This window comes from Neoarius graeffei, chromosome 12, assembly GCF_027579695.1.
Source record: "Neoarius graeffei isolate fNeoGra1 chromosome 12, fNeoGra1.pri, whole genome shotgun sequence".
In the NCBI taxonomy this organism is placed as follows: Eukaryota; Metazoa; Chordata; class Actinopteri; order Siluriformes; family Ariidae; genus Neoarius; species Neoarius graeffei.
The window spans coordinates 18730551-18753770 of record NC_083580.1 but is presented as its reverse complement, the minus strand read 5'-3'; the positions used below and the strand labels follow the sequence as shown (position 1 = coordinate 18753770).

General features: G+C 46.3%; 1 protein-coding gene across 1 annotated transcript in view; it reads right to left on the bottom strand.

The window, feature by feature from the left end:
- The window catches only part of LOC132895789 (uncharacterized), a 44820-nt gene extending 22132 nt beyond the window's left edge, over positions 1 to 22688 (bottom strand). Inside the window, exon 1 of the mRNA XM_060936620.1 lies at positions 22466 to 22688. The gene's annotated coding sequence lies outside the window, so the exon portion shown is untranslated. The remainder of the gene's footprint in view (positions 1 to 22465) is intronic.
- Positions 22689 to 23220: the final 532 nt, after the last annotated feature.

The window sequence follows — 23220 nt, the reverse complement described above, 5'->3', positions numbered from 1 at the left end:
TAAAGATGCTGACTGCAAGGTTGAATTCTGGGCAAAATGGAGTTTCAAGATGTTTCGCTGCTGCACACACCATGTATCCTATGTGTAAATGTTTTGCCGAGATAAAAGGCATCCTGCATTTTACAATTCCGGAGATTACCAAAGCAAGTGAGCAACTATATCATGTGACCACCGTGGGGCGTGTTTGACCTACTTTTAACCAAAACAAGTCAGCATGGGCAAACATGGTAGACTCTGCTCTCCCGCAAGTTAAAAGCTAGAGGAAAAGAAAAGGAAAGTCTGCATAGTGAGCGCAACTGCCAGACAGAGCAAGGTTAGATGACATATCATTTTTTCTGGGCAGGTAACTAAATCATTCTAGCTAGTGCTTAGCTATCTTAGCCTTAGAATGCATGGGCTCAACTCCACAGTAGCGAGTATGGAGTTATACACCATGTTTTCATCTTACAGAGAAAGAAACAATAACACAAAAGCAGTAACAGAGAAAAGATATATTCATCTTTTGTTTCACGACTCTATTCGTGAATGTCAACCATATACTACATCCCTGCGACTCAAAACTCTGAGGTCGATGCAGAGTCACAATGTTTTCCACATGTTGCCATCTTGGTGTGACACAGTTCCATAGTCATGCTCATCTCATTATCTCTAGCCACTTTATCCTGTTCTACAGGGTCGCAGGCAAACTGGAGCCTATCCCAGCTGACTACGGGTGAAAGGCGGGGTACACCCTGGACAAGTCGCCAGGTCATCACAGGGCCGACACGTAGACACAGACAACCATTCACACCCACAGTCAATTTAGTCATCAGTTAACCTAACCTGCATGTCTTTGGACTGTGGGGGAAACCAGAGCCCCCAGAGGAAACCCACGCAGACATGGGGAGAACATGCAAACTCCGCACAGAAAGGCCTTCGCCGGCCACGGGGCTCGAACCCGGACCTTCTTGCTGTGAGGCGACAGCCCTAACCACTACACCACCGTGCTGCCCCATAGTCATGCTAATTAGTTAAAGCTCCTCGCATTCGGCTATTTCTGTAGGGCCATACTGTTTACCTCAAGAGATAGGATATTCGGTTCCAAAACGGAGGAAAGTAACCCTCAGCACATGAAAATGATCACATCCCGTCCGCATGATATTGTTCTTGTGAGACATAGGAAAATGCTATGCACAATACAAAAAAAAATTGAAAATTTCAGATGACTTTGCAGTCAGCACCTTTAACTTAAATTCGATAACTAATGCCAGAAGGTAGAGATTATTTTCCATGATTCTTTTCAGTCCTTGATTCCTGTACGTTTTGTGTTTATTTGTTGTGTTTCTGATAGAAAATAGCATCAGTCATGAAGAGTTCATATGTGTCTAGTTTTACAATCAGCATCAGCAAAGCCACAATGCATTTATTTCTAAATAAGTAAATATTGACTTGTGAATCATATTATAACCATAGTTTTTAACAGTACTGGGGGGGTTAAGAGTTTTGCAGTGATGAGACAGGATTCAGATTGCTGATGATTTTTGCTTGGAGCATCTACAGATCTGCATTTATTATTAATATAACATTAGCCTAATAGCATAATTGCCCAAGTGATTTTTTGGCCAAATTGTGATATCTGCCTAACTTTACTCTTCTACCACTGCTGCATCACCCTGCCTTACTGCCTATGTCCTCAGCCTATCAGAACACATTTTAGAGTCCAAAATCACTGTCTGCCTTAGTCATCTCTTTGACTTAGGCATTTTTGATGCACAAATGGAGTGTGACTCCATGCATAGCCTCATTGAACGACGTACCATCAAAGATATTCACACTCCACGTGATTACATTGTCATCTTTGAGACTGCACATTTGCATCCATCCCCATACAAGGTGACCCAGCTATACCACAATGACTTCATGAAGTTATCTGGGGCCTATGTCACCAACATTCGACCAGGCAGAAAAGTTGGCGACCCCACAGTCCATGACCTTCGGGCTCTCCAGTACTTGGCAGATGGTCGAATCCAGCACAAGTTGGATTTTGAGTCTGACTGGGAGGACCTACCTCAGCGACTCAGCATCCCCGAAGAACTGCTCCACTGGGTCCCACACTTTCCTGCCCAATTGCCAATTACTCTCAGGAAATTCAATGACTTGCAGGCAATGAAACCAGTACTACCAAGAGTGGTCCACCAGTACTACAACCCCGATTCCAAAAAAGTTGGGACAAAGTACAAATTGTAAATAAAAACGGAATGCAACGATGTGGAAGTTTCAAAATTCCATATTTTATTCAGAATTGTTATGGCTTTGCTGGGATTCAAACCTGGTTTGCTGGTGTGATAATCCAACAAACCCCCACTAGGCCACCAGGGGAATGACTCAAGTGCAGAGGCGTGAGGCGGAAGTTAAAAAAAAGTATCAAAGTTTATTTACAATATTTACAGTCCCAAAAAAATATAATCCAAAAAACGCTCAGAAGATGAAGGGAAAAATAAAATATCCAAAAGTTCAAAGTCAAATACAAAAGCCAAAAAACTAGAAAAGAAAAGGCAAAAATACCAACACTCAGAAGATCCAAAAAACAGTAAATACAAAGTCCAAAAAGAAAAGCAAAGTGCAAAACCAAAAAGACAAAGGCAAGGAACACGGAACAGAGGTAACTGGAGCTAAACATAACAGCACAAAGACTCCGTGACAAGAGGACTGAACTCAGGGGTATAAATACACAAACTAATTAAGGACAGGGCGGGGCAGGAAACAGGCAATAAGACAAAAACAGAACACAGTGGTGACCTCTAGAGGCCCAAAACAAAAATGACCAGAAAAGGAAATAACAGTGGCCTCTAGAGGCCAAAACAGTCCCAGTCCTAACAGGACCCCCCCCCCAGGAGCATCTCCTGACGTTCCCAGGACGATCAGGATGGGCCGAATGGAAGTCCCGACAAAGTTCTTTATCGAGTATGTCCCGAGCTGGGACCCAGCAGCGCTCCTCAGGGCCACAGCCCTCCCAGTCCACAAGATACTGGAGGCCCCCGCGAACCCAGCAGGAGTCCAGCAGGCGGCGCACGGTGAACACAGTCTGACCCTGGAAGATGCGGGGCGGGGGGTTCCTAGGGGCAGGGGCATACGTGAATGTCAGTATGGGCCGCAACAGGGAAACATGGAATGTGGGGTTGATCCTTAGCGTACATGGTAACTGGAGCCGGTAGGAGACAGGATTAACTCTGCGTACAACCTTGAAGGGGCCAATGTAGCGAGGAGCAAGCTTGCAGTTCTCCACCCGCAGCGGAAGGTCCTTGGTGGACAGCCAAACCCGCTGCCCAGGGCGGAAAGTGTGGGCAGGTCTCCTATGGCGGTTGGCCTGAGTCTGGTTGGTACTGGAGGTCTGGATGAGTGTCCTTCTGACCTTGCTCCAGGTCTTGCGACACCGTCTCACGTAATAGTTGACCGAGGGCACCCCAGCGTCCTCCTCCTGGTCCGGGAACAGAGGTGGCTGGAACCCGAATTGGCACTGGAACGGCGACAGCTTGGTGGCCGATGACTGCAGGGTGTTGTGGGCGTACTCTGCCCATGGCAGCCAGGTGCTCCACAATGTCGGGTTATCCATAGCCAGGCCTCGCAGGGTGATTTCCAGGTCCTGGTTGAGCCTCTCCATCTGGCCATTGGACTGGGGGTGGAACCCAGAGGAGAGGCTGGCAGTGGCCTCGATGCTCTTGCAGAAGCCGTGCCATACTCGGGAGGAGAACTGGGGCCCCCGGTCAGAGACGATGTCCTGAGGGAGACCAAAAACTCGGAAGACATGAGTGAATAACAATTTAGCAGTGTCAAGGGCAGAGGGGAGTTTGCACAGTGGAATAAAGCGGCAGGCCTTGGAGAATCTGTCCACTATGACCAATATGACAGTGTTACCTTGAGACTCAGGGAGACCCGTGATGAAGTCGACCGCCATGTGGGCCCAGGGACGCCGGGGAATAGGCAGAGGATGCAGGAGACCCTGGGGACGCTGTCGTGGGTTCTTGGTTCTGGTGCAGACCTCACAGGACATGACGAATGACCTCACTTCCTTCTCCATGTTAGGCTACCAGAAGCGTCTTTTCAGGAAGTCCAGGGTCCTCTGAGCTCCCGGGTGGGCGGTGAGAGGGGAAGAGTGACCCCACTGGAGAACCTTGGCCCGGGCTTGACGAGGGATGTACAGGAGGCCCAGTGGCCCCATCCCAGGATCAGGGTCCTGGCGTTGAGCTTGTCGAACGGTCTCCTCAATACCCCAGCGGACAGGAGCCACAATCCGGGATATAGGGATGATAGGCCCAACTTCACTCTCCCTGTTGTTGGGCGAGAACAGCCTGGAGAGCGTGTCCGGTTTGGTGTTCTTAGAGCCCAGGCGGTATGATAGGGTGAAGCTGAAACGGCTGAAAAACAAAGCCCACCTAGCCTGTCGTGGGTTCAGCCTCTTGGCTTGCTGGAGGTACTCCAGGTTCTTATGGTCCGTCCACACCAGGAATGGATGTTGCGCTCCCTCCAGCCGGTGCCTCCACTCCTCAAGGGCTCGTTTGACCGCTAGCAGTTCCCGATCCCCCACATCATAGCGGGACTCCGCAGGGCTCAGGCGGTGGGAGAAGTAAGCGCAGGGGTGCAGCTTCCCTTCCGAGCGTTGAGAGAGCACCGCGCCGACACCACTGTCCGAGGCGTCCACCTCCACGATGAATGGTTGGGAGGTGTCCGGGAGAACCAGAATGGGTGCCGTGCAAAAGCGGTGTTTTAGGTCATGAAATGCCTCTTCCGCCTGAGGGGACCAGACAAAGGAGCCACCAGTCCTTTTGGTGAGGTCCGACATAGGTGCAGCTATGGAACTGAAGTTCCTGATGAACTTGCGGTAGAAGTTAGCGAATCCTAAGAACCGCTGAACCTCCTTAACGGACTTGGGAGTAGGCCAGTCCCGGACGGCCAGGGTCTTGGCTGGGTCCATTTGGAGTTGCCCCGTTCGTACGATAAATCCCAGGAAGGAGACCTCGGGGACATGAAACTCGCATTTCTGGGCTTTAGCAAACAGATTATTCTGCAAGAGTCTCTGGAGGACTTGGCGGACATGGTGGCAGTGTTCCTGTAAGGTCTTGGAGAATATAAGGATGTCGTCGAGGTAGACGAAAACGTATAGATTAATCATATCCCTCAAGATGTCGTTGATAAGGGCCTGAAAAACAGCTGGTGCATTGGTGAGTCCGAAGGGCATCACCTGGTACTCGTAGTGCCCTGACGGGGTGTTAAAGGCGGTCTTCCACTCGTCTCCCTGTTGGATACGGACGAGGTGGTATGCGTTCCGTAAGTCCAATTTAGTGAAGATGGTGGTGCCTTGGAGCAGGTCGAATGCTGTGGACATCAGCGGAAGGGGATAGCGGTTGTGCACGGTGATCTTGTTCAGGCCCCTATAATCAATACATGGCCGGAGACCCCCATCCTTCTTGCCGACAAAGAAGAAGCCGGCACCAGCGGGTGAGGTGGAGGGTTGAATGAACCCAGAGGCCAAGGCTTCCTTGATGTACTCCTCCGTGGCCTTGCGTTCTGGCTGAGAGAGGGAGAACAGACGGCCCTGAGGAGGAGGAGTCGCAGGGAGCAAGTCGATGGCACAGTCGTAGGCACAGTGCAGAGGAAGAACGGTGGCCCTGCTCTTGCTGAAGACTTCCTTGAGATCCCAGTACTCTGTGGGAACTTGAGATAACTCGGTGAGATCAGGGGGCTCGGCAGGAGACACAGGAGAGCTAGAGAGCAGACAAGAGGCATGGCATGCAGGGCCCCATTCCACAACCTGGCTTGTTACCCAGTCTATGCGAGGGTTGTGGCGAGTAAGCCAAGGAAGGCCTAGAATAACTGGGAACTCTGGTGAATGGATAAGGTCCAGGGATATTTCTTCTTTGTGACCTTGAGACTGGAGAAAGACTGGAGAAGTAACTTGGGTGACTCTTCCATCACCTAACGCTTGGCCATCGAGGGCAGACACAGACAGTGGGACTTCAAGAGGCGCAGTCGGGACATTGATGCATTGGGCGAAGTGGATATCCATAAAGTTTCCAGCCGCCCCTGAGTCTAACAAAGCTTGACAAGAGTGGACAGACTCACCCCAGGAGATGGAGACCAGGATGTAGATTCCTTGGCCAGGGAGTCCGGGAGAGAGGGTAGGCCCCATCACAACCCTCCCTCGGCTGGACGGGGTGGTCCTTTTCCTGAGAGTTCGGGACATGATGCTCGGAAGTGACCAGGCTTGCCACAGTAGATGCAGCACTTGTCCCTCCTTCTGCGCTCCCACTCAGATGCGGAGAGGCGAGTATGACCCACTTGCATGGGTTCTGGACAGTCACTGGAGGAGGTAGACGGGCTCCAGGTAGAGGCAGGGAGGCCGGGGAGGCTCAGGACTTGGCGGCGTTCTCTCATCCTGTTGTCCAGACGAGTAGAATGTGAGATCAGTGTTTCGAGGTCACTTGGGCATCCGATAGAAGCCAGACCGTCTTTGATGGGGTCAGACAGACCATGGTGGAAGGCTGACACCAGGGCAGTCTCGTTCCATCCACTTACTGCTGCGAGCATCCGGAACGAGATGGCGTAGTCTGCGACGCTTCCCCCTTGCCGGATGGACATGAGCTTTCTGGCTGCGTCTTTACTGATGTCTGCTTGATCGAAGACACGCAGCATCTCCTCAGTAAACAGCTGGAAATCAGAGCACTCAGGTCCCTGTCTCTGCCAGATAGGAGTAGCCCAGGCTCGCACCTTACCAGCTAACAAGGTTATCACAAAGGCAATCTTGCGGCGATCCGTAGTGTAGGTGGTAGGCTGAAGCTCAAAGGTGAGTTGGCACTGGGTAAGGAACTCTCTACACTCACTGTACTTGCCGTCATATCTCTGTGGTGCAGGAAGGCTGGGTTCACGAGGTGAAGAAGGCAGCATGGCAGGGGGCACTGGAGCAGGAGCGGATGGTGGAGCAGAAGCAGAATCAGGCGGAGGAGATGGGGGCAGAGAAGTCAGCTGTGCCAGGGTTCTCCCAATCTGCTGAAGCAGTACCTCGTGGCGAGCAAGGGTCTCATGTTGGCTTGCAAGAGTCCATCCATGAGTGTCCATGGTGGATCCGAGGCGTGTTAACGCAGCCATCATTCCCTGAAGGTTGGCCGGGTAGACAGATGAAGAAGCCTCTGCTGAGTCGGTCATGACGGAGTCTTTCTGTTAGGGTTTTGCTGGGATTCAAACCTGGTTCGCTGGTGTGATAATCCAGCAAACCCCCACTAGGCCACCAGAGGAATGACTCAAGTGCAGAGGCGTGAGGCGGAAGTTAAAAAAAAAGTATCAAAGTTTATTTACAATATTTACAGTCCCAAAAAAATATAATCCAAAAAACGCTCAGAAGATGAAGGGAAAAATAAAATATCCAAAAGTTCAAAGTCAAATACAAAAGCCAAAAAACTAGAAAAGAAAAGGCAAAAATACCAACGCTCAGAAGATCCAAAAAACAGTAAATACAAAGTCCAAAAAGTCCAAAAAGAAAAGTGCAAAACCAAAAAGACAAAGGCAAGGAACACGGAACAGAGGTAACTGGAGCTAAACATAACAGCACAAAGACTCCGTGACAAGAGGACTGAACTCAGGGGTATAAATACACAAACTAATTAAGGACAGGGCAGGGCAGGAAACAGGCAATAAGGCAAAAACAAAACACAGAACACAGTGGTGACCTCTAGAGGCCCAAAACAAACATGACCAGAAAAGGAAATAACAGTGGCCTCTAGAGGCCAAAACAATCCCAGTCCTAACAAGAATAGAACATAGATGACATATCAAATGTTTAAACTGAGAAAATGTATCATTTAAAGAGAGAAATTAGGTTATTTTAAATTTCATGACAACAACACATCTCAAAGTTGGGACAAGGCCATGTTTACCACTGTGAGACATCCCCTTTTCTCTTTACAACAGTCTGTAAATGTCTGGGGACTGAGGAGACAAGTTGCTCAAGTTTAGTGATAGGAATGTTAACCCATTCTTGTCTAATGTAGGATTCTAGTTGCTCAACTGTCTTGGGTCTTTTTTGTCGTATCTTCCGTTTTATGATGCCCCAAATGTTTTCTATGGGTGAAAGATCTGGACTGCAGGCTGGCCAGTTCAGTACCCGGACCCTTCTTCTACGCAGCCATGATGCTGTAATTGATGCAGTATGTGGTTTGGCATTGTCATGTTGGAAAATGCAAGGTCTTCCCTGAAAGAGACATCGTCTGGATGGGAGCATATGTTGCTCTAGAACCTGGATATACCTTTCAGCATTGACGGTGTCTTTCCAGATGTGTAAGCTGCCCATGCCACACGCACTAATGCAACCCCATACTATCAGAGATGCAGGCTTCTGAACTGAGCGCTGATAACAACTTGGGTCACCCTTCTCTTTAGTCCGAATGACACGGTGTCCCTGATTTCCATAAAGAACTTCAAATTTTGATTCGTCTGACCACAGAACAGTTTTCCACTTTGCCACAGTCCATTTTAAATGAGCCTCGGCCCAGAGAAGACGTCTGCGCTTCTGGATCATGTTTAGATACGGCTTCTTCTTTGAACTATAGAGATTTAGCTGGCAACGGCGGATGGCACGGTGAATTGTGTTCACAGATAATGTTCTCTGGAAATATTCCTGAGCCCATTTTGTGATTTCCAATACAGAAGCATGCCTGTATGTGATGCAGTGCTGTCTAAGGGCCCGAAGATCACGGGCACCCAGTATGGTTTTCCGGCCTTGACCCTTACACACAGAGATTCTTCCAGATTCTCTGAATCTTTTGATGATTTTATGCACTGTAGATGATGATATGTTCAAACTCTTTGCAGTTTTACACTGTCGAACTCCTTTCTGATATTGCTCCACTATTTGTTGGCGCAGAATTAGGGGGATTGGTGATCCTCTTCCCATCTTTACTTCTGAGAGCCGCTGCCACTCCAAGATGCTCTTTTTATACCCAGTCATGTTAATGACCTATTGCCAATTGACCTAATGAGTTGCAATTTGGTCCTCCAGCTGTTCCTTTTTTGTACCTTTAACTTTTCCAGCCTCTTATTGCCCCTGTCCCAACTTTTTTGAGATGTGTTGCTGTCATGAAATTTGAAATTTCATGCCAAATATTGGCTCATTTGAAAATGTCTCACTTTCGACATTTGATATGTTGTCTATGTTCTATTGTGAATACAATATCAGTTTTTGAGATTTGTAAATTATTGCATTCCGTTTTTATTTACAATTTTGTACTTTGTCCCAACTTTTTTGGAATTGGGGTCGTATGACAACCTCCCTCATCAACAGACAGTGTGAAAACGAGTTCACACAGCACCTGACTAGGACTTTGGTGAAGGTTAAACAAGTAAAACAACTTGGTTATGTTTAGGAAAGTAAAACTACTTTTCTATGTTATGTTTGTATTTATATGTAAGAGAAAAATTGCCTAAGTCACTTTTATTTGTTATGCAATCGATGATGTCTTTTTTTTTTTTTTTTTGCAAACTTGTTCACACATCTTGCTGAACTTACTGTTACAAAATCAATAAAAAAATTCCAATGTGCTTGCTAAAAATTGTTTTTTCTTATTTTCTGAAAACATTCAAATATGACTTAGGCAATTATGCTATTAGGCTAACGATAAGTATACTTTTCAAGACGAATTGTTGGAATATTATCAGAATGATTAGTAGGGTGCATCAGCTGCCCCCTAAAAATGAAAAGTTCCTCCAATCATTTTGGTAAGAAAACACACTGGGTGAAATATTTTGACAAAATTCAAAAGTTTAATGGTGGCACCAGGAGCTCAAAGTTATGGAAAAAGCTGCTATTTTATGACTTTTATGACAAAATTTCGATCACTTTTCATGAAACATTATGGCACCTTATAGAGCAGGCATCACCAAATGGCGGACCTCGGTCCGGATCCGGACCCAGTGATGGTTCTGTCCGGACCCGTGACCAATGGTAAATTCACGAGATTAAGTAATTTTCATGGAGCATTATTTTGGACGGTCGTGGCTATTGACAGCGGGCGCTGCTACTCCAGTTAATACGACAACAGCTTCACTCAGTTGAGGCAATAAAATCGTTAGTTTACCCAGCGCACCACAGCACAGCAACAAGCAGAGAGGAAGAGAGTTAAGTTCAGAGACAACCGACCGAGACAACATGGCTTGCTCCAGAAGGCGGCGGAAAGTAGACAAGGAAAATCGTTGTTTTAAAGATGAGTGGACGGAGAAATATATGTTCATTCTTCCGGCGAGCATTTCAAAACCAGTGTGCCTCATATGCTCTGAAAATGTGGCATTAATTAAAAGCGGCAACGTGACGGGCCACTACGAAATGAAGCATAGCTCTTTTGAGCAAAGTTATCCCCTGAAATCCGAGCTGAGGGCACGCAAAATAACCGAACTGCAAGCACAGTATGACAGGTCTACCCGACTCATCACACATACATTTACAGCCCAGCAACGTGCAAATGAATGTTCCTTAAAAGTAGCGTGGATTTTGGGGCAACATAAAAAAACATTTAGTGATGGGACAGTTGTGAAGGAGTGCTTAAATGCCGTTGCTGAGACATTGATCTGCTCATTGATCTGCAAGGAAATGCTGCATTAAGAGAACATTTTGAGACAACTGACCCTGCTACTTTCTGGTTACAGACTGTTTCTGAGAGTGTGTTCCCTGGTCTAACCAAAGGAACACTGCACACCTTGACTATGTTTGGATCAACTTACAGCTGTGAGTCAGCTTTTTCCACTATGAACATTGTCAAAACCAAGTACCGTTCTAGGCTCAACAATGAACACCTACAGTACATATCTGCATGAGAATGGCACTAACTCCATTCCAACCAAGATTTAAATTACTGGCAGGTCAGCCACATGCCCATTTTTCTCATTAAGAAAAGTAAAATAAGAAGAATTAAAAGAGAAAAGTTCAAAGAAAAATGTTCTGTTTGCATTCCCCCCCCCCCCCCCCCCCAAAAGCCACTTGTTTTCTGAAGATGTGGCCTTTTTTTTCTTGAAAAGTAGGCCCTCATTTTTTTAGGCTGGGACCTCCTTATTTTAAGAACAAAGAAGAGAAAATGTTAAGTCAGTGCTCTGTTTGCACTTTTTAGTTAATGCTTTCTGAGTTGACTTTTTTTACTTGAAGTGTAGGCCTTCAATTCTTCAGGTTGGGACCGCTTTAATTTAAGAGAAAAAGGAGTTATTCCACTCTGTTTGCACTTTTTTATTTATTTTATTCTGAGGTTTCTGTTTTCTTTAATCTGAAATAAAGGCCTTGAATTTATTTTCCTGGGACTACTTTTATTTATGGTAAAAGAGATAGTTGTACACTCAGTTCATTTCCTGCATTGGAAATTAACAATAAATATTGTTGAAACCATATGAAAATGTGGACATAGGGGAAGGCTATAAGACACAAGCTGGACTTCGGTTCGGACCTTCTACTTGGACAAAATTTAATAACTGGACCTCAGCGACTTTTAATTGAATACCCCTGTTATAGAGTATACCAAATATCTTAGACACATTTTTAGTACATATTCTAAATATATTATCAAGCACAGTTTGAGTTTTAGCTGTTCATTGAATCATTGTTCAACTACTTTTAAACAATACAAATGTATTATGAATCACATTAATGCTTCTCAATCCCTTGCAAAGGTTCTTAACATGATCTCTGGGTCACAAGAAATCAATAAATGGAGTCCAACACTGTGATTCAAACCTTAGGCGAAAACATAAAATAAGCGTTTTTTGGCAAAAAAAAAAAAAAATGAACCTCATGGTGCCACCATTAGACTTTTGAATATGGTCAAAAAATTTTACAGGATGTCTTTATTGGTGAAAAGGAACACCCAAACAAAAATGCATCAGATTTTATGAAAGTGAGGGCAACTGATGCACCCTATGATTAGGCTACTGAAAGGGATAAGACCTAGTTATATAGCCTAATACTTTATCAAAGTTCATTATGTTCAGAGTTAATATGCAAAAGAGCATCGCGAACTTATTAGTAAACTTGCCTAATAACAGTTAGCCAGGTTAGCTAGCTTTACAGTGGACCTGTTATTACACTAGTTAGCCTAAAAGCCTGAATATTATATTATATTATATTATATTATATTATATTATATTATATTATATTATATTATATTATATTATATTACATACGGATCGGGTGCCACTGGGAGCCCTGCATCCGATAAGCGAATGTTTAATGCACTCCGTCATGTTGAATAGTAAAAATGTACAACTTTACCTCAACCGTCTGGTCAATCGGAGGCGTATTTTTCGGTCTGTACATTTATACACATCTGCTGTGTTTACAAAGTTTGACTTGGACGCTGTCCTGGTGTCGGCTCGCGGACTCAAAACTCAGTACTGTGACGTAACAAGCGTTACACGCCATGCGCGTCTTTATTACGCAGGTCCAGATCCGTTCGGTTCTTTTCTTTCTTTTTTTTCTTTCTTTTCTTTTCTCTCACCAAGAAGGTGCAAAACCTACTTTTTGGAACTAGTCAAGACTTTTTCTTTTTTTTTATTATTGCCATTTTCACAAAGTTAGGGTCAAATGGCTCAGAAGAGTTTCACCTTCCATCCTGAATAAACTGTAATCCAGTCATTCCTCCTCCTCCTCCTCTCACTCTTTCACTCCTGACTTTCTACATACTGAAGACATCAAAACTATGAAATAACATATGAAACATATCTGGAATTATGTGGTTTTAAAAAAGTGTTAAAAAACAAAATATGGTTCATATTATTTAGATCAGGGCTTTTCAAAGTGTGGGGCGCCAGAGTTCTTCAGGGGGGCGCAACGTCAGGAAAAATAAATCAGAATAAGTTACTATTGCGAACATTTAGCGAACTTCAGCTAGCCTTTGCCGGAGACAAAATGGATCGATTTTTAGTAGCTAAAGCTACAGTGAGTGAGGAGACAGAGTCTGGGCCAAGCAAAAAAAAGAAGGAAGTATGACCACGATTATTTAAAGTTTGGATTTTCCTGGACTGGATCTGAACATGCTCCACTGCCACAGTGTGTTGTCTGCCAAGAGGTGCTAGCTAACGATGCTATGAGATGTTGAAAATGTGTAAAACAAGATGTTTTTTTAAAAAAAGCACAGATGTTTAAAATGTGTAAAAAAAATGTTTTAAAAAAGCACAGATGTTTAAAATGTGTAAAAAAAAAAAAGAGGTTTTAAAAAGCACAGATGTTTAAAATGTGTAAAAAAGATGTTTTAAAAAGCACAGATGTTTAAAATGTGTAAAAAAAAAAAGATGTTTTAAAAAGCACAGATGTTTAAAATGTGTAAAAAAAAAAAAAAAGAGGTTTTAAAAAGCACAGATGTTTAAAATGTGTAAAAAAGATGTTTTAAAAAAGCACAGATGCACTCTAAAAAATAATGGGGCCAGTACCGGTTCTTCAGGGCGATGCCATAGAAGAACCTTTTTCAGGGCTTCAAAGAACCGTTCATGCAACAGTTCTTTAAAGAACCATTTAAACCATTTGTTTGAGCAGTGAAGACAGATTTGTGTAAACGTAGCCTATGTGCATTGACCAGCAAATGGGAAGAGAATGCCAGGATCTGAAGAACCATTTCCAATGTGAAGAACCTTTCGCATAATGTAATGGTTCATCACAGAGTTTTGACTCTCCATGGAACCATCCAGAGATTTGAAGAACCACTGAAGCACCTTTATTTTTTAGAGTGTGTTTAAAATGTGTAAAAAAAGATGTTTTAAAAAGCACAGATGTTTAAAATGTGCAAAAGAAAAAATAAAAATGTGTACAACAATCATTTTTTTTAAATACTAATGGAACATTCAGTATAGCAACAACAAAAATTGTAAGGTGGGGCGCTGTTGTTTATTTGCTCTCTGAGGGGGGGCTGACTCTCCCACACTTGAAAACCCCTGATTTAGATGCTTCAAAATACCCAGCGTTTACTTTGATGATGCTTTTCACACTGTTAGCATTAGCTTAACCAGCTTTATGAGGTAGCCACCTGGAATGCTTTTCAATTAACAGGTGCCTCGTTAAAAGTTAATTAGTGCAATTTCTTGCTTTCTTCATGTATTTGAGATCAAACAGTAAATAATAAAAATACAGTAAGCCCTATTCCGCAACTGTAGTAATCCATATGTCAAGAACCGCTCAACTAAGTAAAGGGTTGTTTTACAATCAGGGTACGCAAGCTAAAAATCACATTTAACACTTATTATCTTCAATATCAAAAGGCTTGACTAAATAAACTTGGTTGTTTATTGTAGCCCTGTGATAGCTCTATTTACCATGCAAAAAAAAAATTGGTGATAACGTTATTTTTGGTGAATGTATGGCAATATATGTCATATTTAGCAAAATTACTCGTGTCATTTAGAAAAGGTGCTTTTTTGACCACAAGTAGCTCCAAAAGGGATGCACTTAAATCATTCTTTATACCATAAAACAAATATTTGGTTCCATATCATTGGAAACATAGTTAAGTTTTAATGTTGAATGCCAGTAAGTTTTCAGACTATTTTGATCAAATTAGTATGTAATTATGTCAAAAAAATTTCCTCTCCGAGACAGCTAAATTTTCAATATAAAATAACATATCTAAAATTATTATTTTCATCCTAAAATGTGGTCAAGATATTGGGACATAAATATTAGAGACAACTAACACAAAGCTTACAGCCTTATATTTAAAAGCACTATGGAAGTAGTGGATTCTGAATTGTCAAAAAAAAAAGTCCTCTCCGAGAATCACTTCATTTGTTTCTCCCATCTTATAGCAGATTACACAAAACTACCATACACATATGTCAAAAAAATTACCTGAAATCTGTTCTTTAACTTGTCCTTCACTTAAAAACTGGAACAAGAAACAGTTTGAATCAATTTGAATTTTGGACCCCTGTGACACAAACTTTGTACCCTGATTGTAAAACAACCCTAAAGAGAAACGACATCCATCATTACTTTAAGACTTAGTGTTTTTTGATTAATAAAAATAAAGAAAAACCATTTAATTAGAAGGTGTGTCCAAACTTTTGACTGGTACTGTATATATCCATCCATCCGTTATCTGTAGCCGCTTATCCTGTACAGGGTCACGGGTAAGCTGGAGCCTATCCCAGCTGACTATGGGCGAGAGGCGGGGTACACCCTGGACAAGTCGCCAGATCATCACAGGGGTACTGTATATACTTTCTAATAATCTGCATACACGCGCTTTGTCTATCCTGTCCTTTTGGATCCTCTCAGCTGTTAAATTTCTCCCCCTTCATTCTTCCTGTCTTCCTGGGTGTTAAGCATATCTACACTCTTCTCTCTCGCACACACACACACACACACACACACACACACACCTTGACATTTACTGCATTTTATTGTTACAATGTGGAAATGAAATGGATTTAACCCCTAACATCCATCCATCCATTACCTGTAGCCGCTTATCCTGTTCTACAGGGTCGCAGGCAAGCTGGAGCCTATCCCAGCTGACTATGGGCGAGAGGCGGGGTACACCCTGGACAAGTTGCCAGGTCATTGCAGGGCTAACACATAGAGACAAACAATCATTCACATTCACACCTACAGTGAATTTAGAGCCACCAATTAAGCTAACCTGCATGACTTTGGACTGTGGGGAAAACCGGAGCACCCGGAGGAAACCCATGCAGACACGGGGAGAACATGCAAACTCCACACAGAAAGGCCCTCATCAGCCGCTGGGCTCGAACCCAAGACCTTCTTCCTGTGAGGTAACAGTGCTAACCACTACACCACCATGCCGCCATGCAGAATCATGTTGAGCATTAATTGTGGTGACTTGGTTGCATTTCTGACTAAAAGTTCAGAGAAGCAACCAGAGAAGCAAGCAATTGTTGAACATGGAGGTGTTCAATAATTATGTATTCTGCTTTATCATCCTTATTGCTTTCAGTCTGCTTTAATGCTTTCAGCATCCTTAATGCTTTCAACACTGGGACCTTGTTGGAGAAATAAGACTGGGGACAATACAAAGTTAATGGTCCATGAAGAGGATGTTCAGATAAATTTCAATTCTATGCAGTGATTTGTCAAACAGCTAAAAAGGATGGCTCAGTTTTAAATAATGTGTTCATCAATAACAAGAACTGGCAGAGTAAAACATTAAATCAGTGTGTGGCAGCGGGGGCGTGGTCAAGCGTCGGTCTGTGACCGGAGGGCGGAGTCAGGGAAGGTAAGTGGCAGAATCACTGCACCTGATGTTAATTAATGTGTTTGTGTGTCTTCCCCAGTGACCGTGCCCTATTTAAGGAGAGAGAGCAAGAGCAGAGGGAGCTCTCCCCCGAACCAGACACCGGATGTGTGTGCGTGCGCGTGTGTCTGTGTATTATTAGTGGGAGACCACTGAAAAGTGTTCAAAATAAAAAGGTTTACAAAACTTAGCTCTGTCCTGCTGTCTTCTGTGCTCCGCCCACTCGTACGAACAGCCACAGTGGTGCCGAAACCCGGGAAGTGGAGCGCAGAAGCAGAACAGCCCCATGGAGTCCTCCCCTTTCGCCGACCTGGTCCACGCCCTCGCCACGGCCCAGCAAAGCCAGCACCAGGCGCTAGTCGCCTTCCGGAAGGAGCAGGAGCAACGGTTTGAGGCCCTGGTGTTGGCTCAGCAGGAAGATCGACAGGCGTTCCGGCACCTCCTCGCGTCGGCGGGGTCCACCAACTCCATCGCCGTGGGCCCTTCCCCCCTCACCCTAACGAAGATGGGCCCGCAGGACGACCCTGAGGCCTTCCTCACGCTCTTTGAGCAGGTAGCAGAGACCTCGGGGTGGCTGGTGGAACAGCGCCCGGCGCGCCTCCTCCCCCTGCTAATGGGAGAGGTGCAGCTGGCCGCGCTACAGCTCCCCGCCGACCACTGGCTGACCTACGTGGACCTTCGCTGGGCCGTCCTCCAGCGTGTGGGGGCGCACCCCTGAGCAACAACGACAGCGCTTCCGCGCTTTGTGCTTGGAGGAAGTCGGCTGGCCGTTTGCATTTGGCCAGCAACTCCGGGACGCCTGCTGGCGGTGGTTGAGGGCCGACAACTGCGACGCCGAGGGAATCATCAACCAGGTGGTACTGGAGCAGTTCATCGCGCACTTACCAGCAGGAGCCGCAGAGTGGGTCCAGTGCCACCGCCTGGCGTCGCTGGATCAGGCAATCGAGCTGCTGGAGGACCATTTGGCGGCTGTCCCGACGGCAGGACAGCAGACAACCTCTTCTCCCCTCTCCTCTCTCTCTCTCTCTCTCTCTCTCTCCCCCTCTCCTCCTGTGTCTCATCCTCGCCCTGTTCCCCCACCGCGGAGGCGGGGGCCGGGGCCACCCCAGCCAGCCCACCGCACCCGCGGTGCCCTCCCGTTTCCCCCTTCTGTGTCTGTCTCTCCCCCCCCTCAGGTGAGTGAGCCCCAGAGCACCAGTGCAGAGAGGAAGCCTGGGCCGGTTTGCTGGCATTGCGGGGAGCCGGGCCACCTCCAACAGCAGTGCTCGGTAATGGAGGTGGGCGTGGTGGTTCAGATCCCCGACACGCCAGGAGCCGCCCTCAATCGGGCTGGAGCGTATCGCATACCGGTGAGTGTCCAAGGGGATACATATCAGGCATTGGTGGATTCTGGTTGTAATCAGACCTCAATCCACCAAAGCCTGGTGCAAGACGAGGCACTGGGGGGAGCACAATTGGTGAAGGTGTTGTGTGTGCACGGGGATATTCACAACTACCCTTTAGTGTCGGTCCACATTCTTTTTCGAGGGGAAAAATTTATAGTAAAGGTGGCGGTTAATCCTCGCCTTACCCACTCGATAATTTTGGGGACTGATTGGCCGGGATTTGGGGAATTAATGAGTCATTTAGTGAAGAGTGGGTCCTGCTGTAGTTTAACAGGGGGAGGTCCCGGTGTCGCTTTGGTGGGAGCAGCTGTCACAGAGCCGTCTACGTCATCTCCGCGTCAGAGTGAGGAGCCGCCGGCTCCTCCTCTCTCTATTGGGGAATCCCTCGTGGATTTTCCATTAGAGCAGTCGCGAGACGAGACTCTGCGGCATGCGTTTGACCAAGTGAGAGTATCGATGGTCAAACGCTCCCGCCAAATGCCACCCCGTCCTTCCCCTACTTCGCAATTATGAAGGATAGATTATACAGAGTGACGCAGGACACTCAGACTAAAGAGCAAGTCACGCAGCTTTTGATTCTGAAGAGCAGCCGGGAATTGGTATTCCAGGCGGCTCACTTTAATCCCATGGCTGGACACTTAGGGCAGGATAAAACACTAGCCCGAATAATGGCCCGGTTCTATTGGCCAGGGATTCACGGCAATGTCTGTAGGTGGTGTACGGTGTGCCGCGAATGCCAGTTAGTAAATCCAGCGGCCATTCCAAAAGCACCCACTCCCATTAATCGAGACCCCATTCGAAAGAACTGGGATGGATCTCGTCGGGCCATTAGATCGGTCAACATGAGGGTGCCGCTTTATATTAGTTCTGGTGGACTATGCAATGCAATACCTGGAAGCGGTGCCTCTTCGCAATATCTCAGCACGCAGTATTGCGGAAGCACTCTTCCACATCATCTCCCGAGTTGGAATCCCGAAAGAGATTCTGACTGACCAAGGCATCTCGTTTATGTCACGTACACTGAACGAACTGTATGGGTTGTTGGGTATTAAGCCGATCCGCACCAGTGTGTATCACCCACAAACGGACGGTTTAGTTGAACGGTTCAATCGCACCCTCAAGAATATAATTTAAAAATTCGTAAGTGAGGACGCACGTAATTGGGATAAATGGCTCGAACCCTTGTTATTTGCAGTGCGAGAGGTCCCCCAAGCCTCGATGGGGTTCTCGCCATTTGAATTGTTATATGGGCGTAAGCCACGCGGCATTCTAGATGTGCTGCGAGAAAATTGGGAGGAGGGACCTTCACCAAGTAAAAATGAAATTCAATACGTTATTGACCTGCATGCAAAACTCCACACACTCACACACCTAACCCAGGAGAATTTGCGGCAGGCCCAAAAACGACAAACCCGCCTGTACGACAAGGGCACGTGCCTTAGGGAGTTCGCACCGGGAGATAAAGTACTTGTACTGTTGCCCACATCGAGCTCCAAATTGGTTGCCAAGTGGCAAGGACCCTTTGAGGTCACATGGCGAGTCGGGGACGTTGACTATGAGGTGAGGCGAACGGACAGGGGTGGGGTGCTACAGATTTACCACCTCAATCTGCTCAAACTCTGGAACGAGGAGGTCCCCGTGGCGTTGGTGTCGGTGGTTCCGGAGAAGGCGGAGCTGGGGCCGGAGGTTCAAAAGGGAGCATTGGCATCACGTACCTCTCCGGTCCCCTGTGGAGACCACCTCTCCCCGACCCAACTCGCGGAGGTTGCCCAGTTGCAGACCGAGTTTTCGGACGTGTTCTCGCCCCTGCCCGGCCGCACCAACCTCATAGAGCACCACATTGAGACGCCCCCGGGGGTGGTAGTGCATAGCCGCCCTTACAGGCTACCCGAACACAAGAAAAAAGTGGTTCGGGAAGAACTCGAGGCCATGCTCGAAATGGGCATCGTCGAGGAGTCCCACAGTGAGTGGAGCAGCCCGGTGGGCTTGGTACCCAAGGTCGACGGGTCGGTCCGGTTCTGTGTAGACTATAGAAAAGTCAACGTGGTGTCTAAATTCAATGTGTACCCAATGCCTCGTATTGATGAGTTGCTCGATCGACTAGGCACGGCTCGCTTTTACTCGACACTGGATTTGACAAAGGGTTATTGGCAGATCCCCTTGACTCCATTATCCCGAGAAAAAACGGCCTTTTCCACACCGTTCAGCTTACACCAGTTTGTCACACTTCCTTTTGGGCTGTTTGGGGCACCCGCTACGTTTCAGCGGCTGATGGATAGGGTCCTCCGCCCCCACGCCACCTATGCAGCCGCATACCTCGATGACATCATTATTTATAGTAATGACTGGCCAAGGCACCTACAATATCTGAGGGCCGTCCTTAGGTCGCTGAGGCGAGCGGGTCTTACAGCCAACCCGAAGAAGTGTGCGATTGGGCAGGTGGAAGTACGGTATCTGGGCTTCCACTTGGGCAACGGGCAGGTGCGTCCCCAAATTAACAAGACAGCAGCAATTGCGGCCTGCCCGAGGCACAAGACCAAAAAGGGGGTGAGACAGTTCCTGGGGCTGGCTGGCTATTATCGTAGGTTTATACCTAATTATTTGGACATCACCAGCCCGCTGACTGATCTGACTAAAAAGGGGGCACCAGATCCGGTCCAGTGGACTTTGTCAGTTGGTGTGAAGACTCATACCTTGAACTCAACGTGACCAAAACCAAGGACATGGTTATTGATTTTAGAAAATCGGCACCTATCCCTAAGCCCACTGAGATGGGGGGGGGGGGGGGGATATTGAACAGGTGGAAAGCTATAAATACCTTGGGACTGTCCTAAACAGTGACTTGTGCTTTCAGCCAAATTCAGAGGCCATATATAAAAAGGTCCAGCAGCGTCTCTATTTTTTAAGAAAAATGAACACTTTTAATGTATGTACTAAAATGATGTCTTTGTTTTACAAATCTTTTATTGAATCGGTCTTGTCTTTTTCTATTATTGTGTGGTTTGGTAACCTAAAACTTGCAGAATGCAACAAGCTGGGTCGACTTGTTACTGTTGCGGGGAAGGTCATGGGGAGAAGCAGACTCCCCTTTCTGAACTGTTTAATCGCCATGTTTTCAGGAAGGCACTTTCAATCATAGACTGTGTTGATCATCCTCTCTATGGGGAGTTTGAACTTCTGCCCTCAGGCAGAAGATTTAGAGTTCCCACCCATAGGACCAATAGGTACAAATGCTCATTTGTTTGCACAGCCAGAAACATGTTGAATTTGCACAAATAATGCTTCCTCCTGCACTTTCTGCATTTTTTTGCACATTGGACTCCTGGACTGGACTACTCTCCATGTTTTGATTTTGTTTTGACCTTATTTTTTAATCTCTTATCCTTTTATCTGTTTTTATTTATATTTTGTGTATTGGTCTCAGTCTATATGGTTGGGGGCCTTATGTCTACATGCCTACCTGTGTCCCTGTTTTTATGTTGTTTTTATTATCTGGTTGTCTGTTTGTGTTTTTAAATACCTGCTACAAATTAATTTCCCCTTTGGAGACAAATAAATCAACTTGAACTTGAACTTGGAGCAATGCCAGCGGGCTTTTTCTGAGGTAAAGGCTGCACTGTGTGGGGGGCCACTTTTACACTCCCCTGACTTTTCTCTCCCCTTTATGTTACAGACAGATGCGTCGGACAGAGGGCTGGGGGCTGTTTTGTCCCAGGAGGTGGAGGGGGAGGACCGCCCAGTGCTGTATATCAGTAGAAAGCTGTCGGTGATTGAGGGGCGCTACAGCACTATTGAAAAGGAGTGCCTAGCAATCAAGTGGGCGGTCCTCGCCCTCCGTTACTACCTGCTGGGATGCCCTTTCACCCTCTGTTCGGACCACGCGCCCCTCCAGTGGCTCCACCGCATGAAGGATGCCAAAGCGCGGATCACCCGTTGGTATCTGGCACTCCAACCCTTTAACTTCAAGGTGATCCACAGGCCAGGGGTGCAGATGGTCATGGTGGACTTCCTCTCTCGTCAAGGGGTGGGGGAGTCACCTGCAGGCCGGACAGCCGCCCGGCCTGAGTCGGGCGTTGGGGGTATGTGGCAGCGGGGGCATGGTCAAGTGTCGGTCTGTGACCGGAGCGCGGAGTCAGGGAAGGTAAGTGGCAGAATCACTGCACCTGATGTTAATGTGTTTGTGTGTCTTCCCCAGTGACCGCGCCCTATTTAAGGAGAGAGAGCGAGAGCAGAGGGAGCTCTCCCCCGAACCAGACACTGGATGTGTGTGCGTGCGCGTGTCTGTATATTATTAGTGAGAGACCACTGAAAAGTGTTCAAAATAAAAAGGTTTACAAAACTTAGCTCTGTCCTGCTGTCTTCTGTGCTCCGCCCACTCGTACGAACTGCCACACAGTTTCTTTTTTGTCAAATAGTCAAGTCAAGTTTATTTGTATAGCGCTTTTAACAACAGACATTGTCGCAAAGCAGCTTGACAGAAAATTAAAGACTTTAAACATGAGCTAATTTTATCCCTAATGTATACCCAATGAGCACGCCTGTGACAATGGTGGCAAGGAAAAACTCCCTCAAATGACATGAGGAAGAAACCTTGAAAGGAGCCAGACTCAAAAGGGACCCCATCCTCGTTTGGGTGATAACAGATAGCGCAATTATAAATAACTCACTTCTATAACTGTGTCCTATATAGTCACAAAGTATAACTGTGAAACCAGGAAAATCATTATAGTTTTAACATGAAGTATGTTTTGCTGAAGTTATAAACTGTTCATTGATGGAAACTTGAGTGCAAAACTGTTCATGTCAACTGCAGTCCTAAAGTTAGCAAGTCACCTGTAGTCCTCAGACATAAATGTTACTGTAAGTGTCCAGAGCCATCTTCCAAGTGCGACTTTCGACTGTCTATATGGAGCCATCCTCCACAGGAGCAATGAGATGAGACTACAGCCAGACATAGGGCATCAGGATGGATCAGGAGAGTCCAAGGAGCAGAAGAGGTCAGCATCTTATTGGTATCTCAGGATCAACATGTAACTCCGAGAGGGACAGACAGAGGGACAAGATGGGGGAGGGGGAGAGAAAGCACAGGTTGTTAGGTATGCCCAATGTTAGTGAACAAGTAAGAACAGAATACATTTTGCACTGAGTGCAAGCAAGGACTCTGGCAAGACTAACTATGACAGCATAACTAAAAGAGGAGAGCCAGAAGGTAACACAGACGTGAGGGCGCCCTGGGACAAAAAGCAGCCAGCCACTACACTGTCAACAAACATGAGTAAGTGAGTGAGAGTGGGGGGTGACAGCATCCAAACATCCAAGTTTACCAAAACACTCTATGCCTGAGGACCCTCCAGATCTACCCCTTTACCTAATAAAAACTATTAACAAAAAGCTTGACTAAACAGATGTTTTCAGCCTAGAATTAAACACTGAGACTGTATCAGAGTCCTGAACACTACTTGGAAGGCTGTTCCACAACTGTGGGGCTTTGTAAGAAAAGGCTCTGCCCCCTGATGTAGCCTTCACTATATGAGGTACCAGCAGCTAGCCTGCACCTTTTGATCTAAGTAGGCGTGGTGGGTCATAAA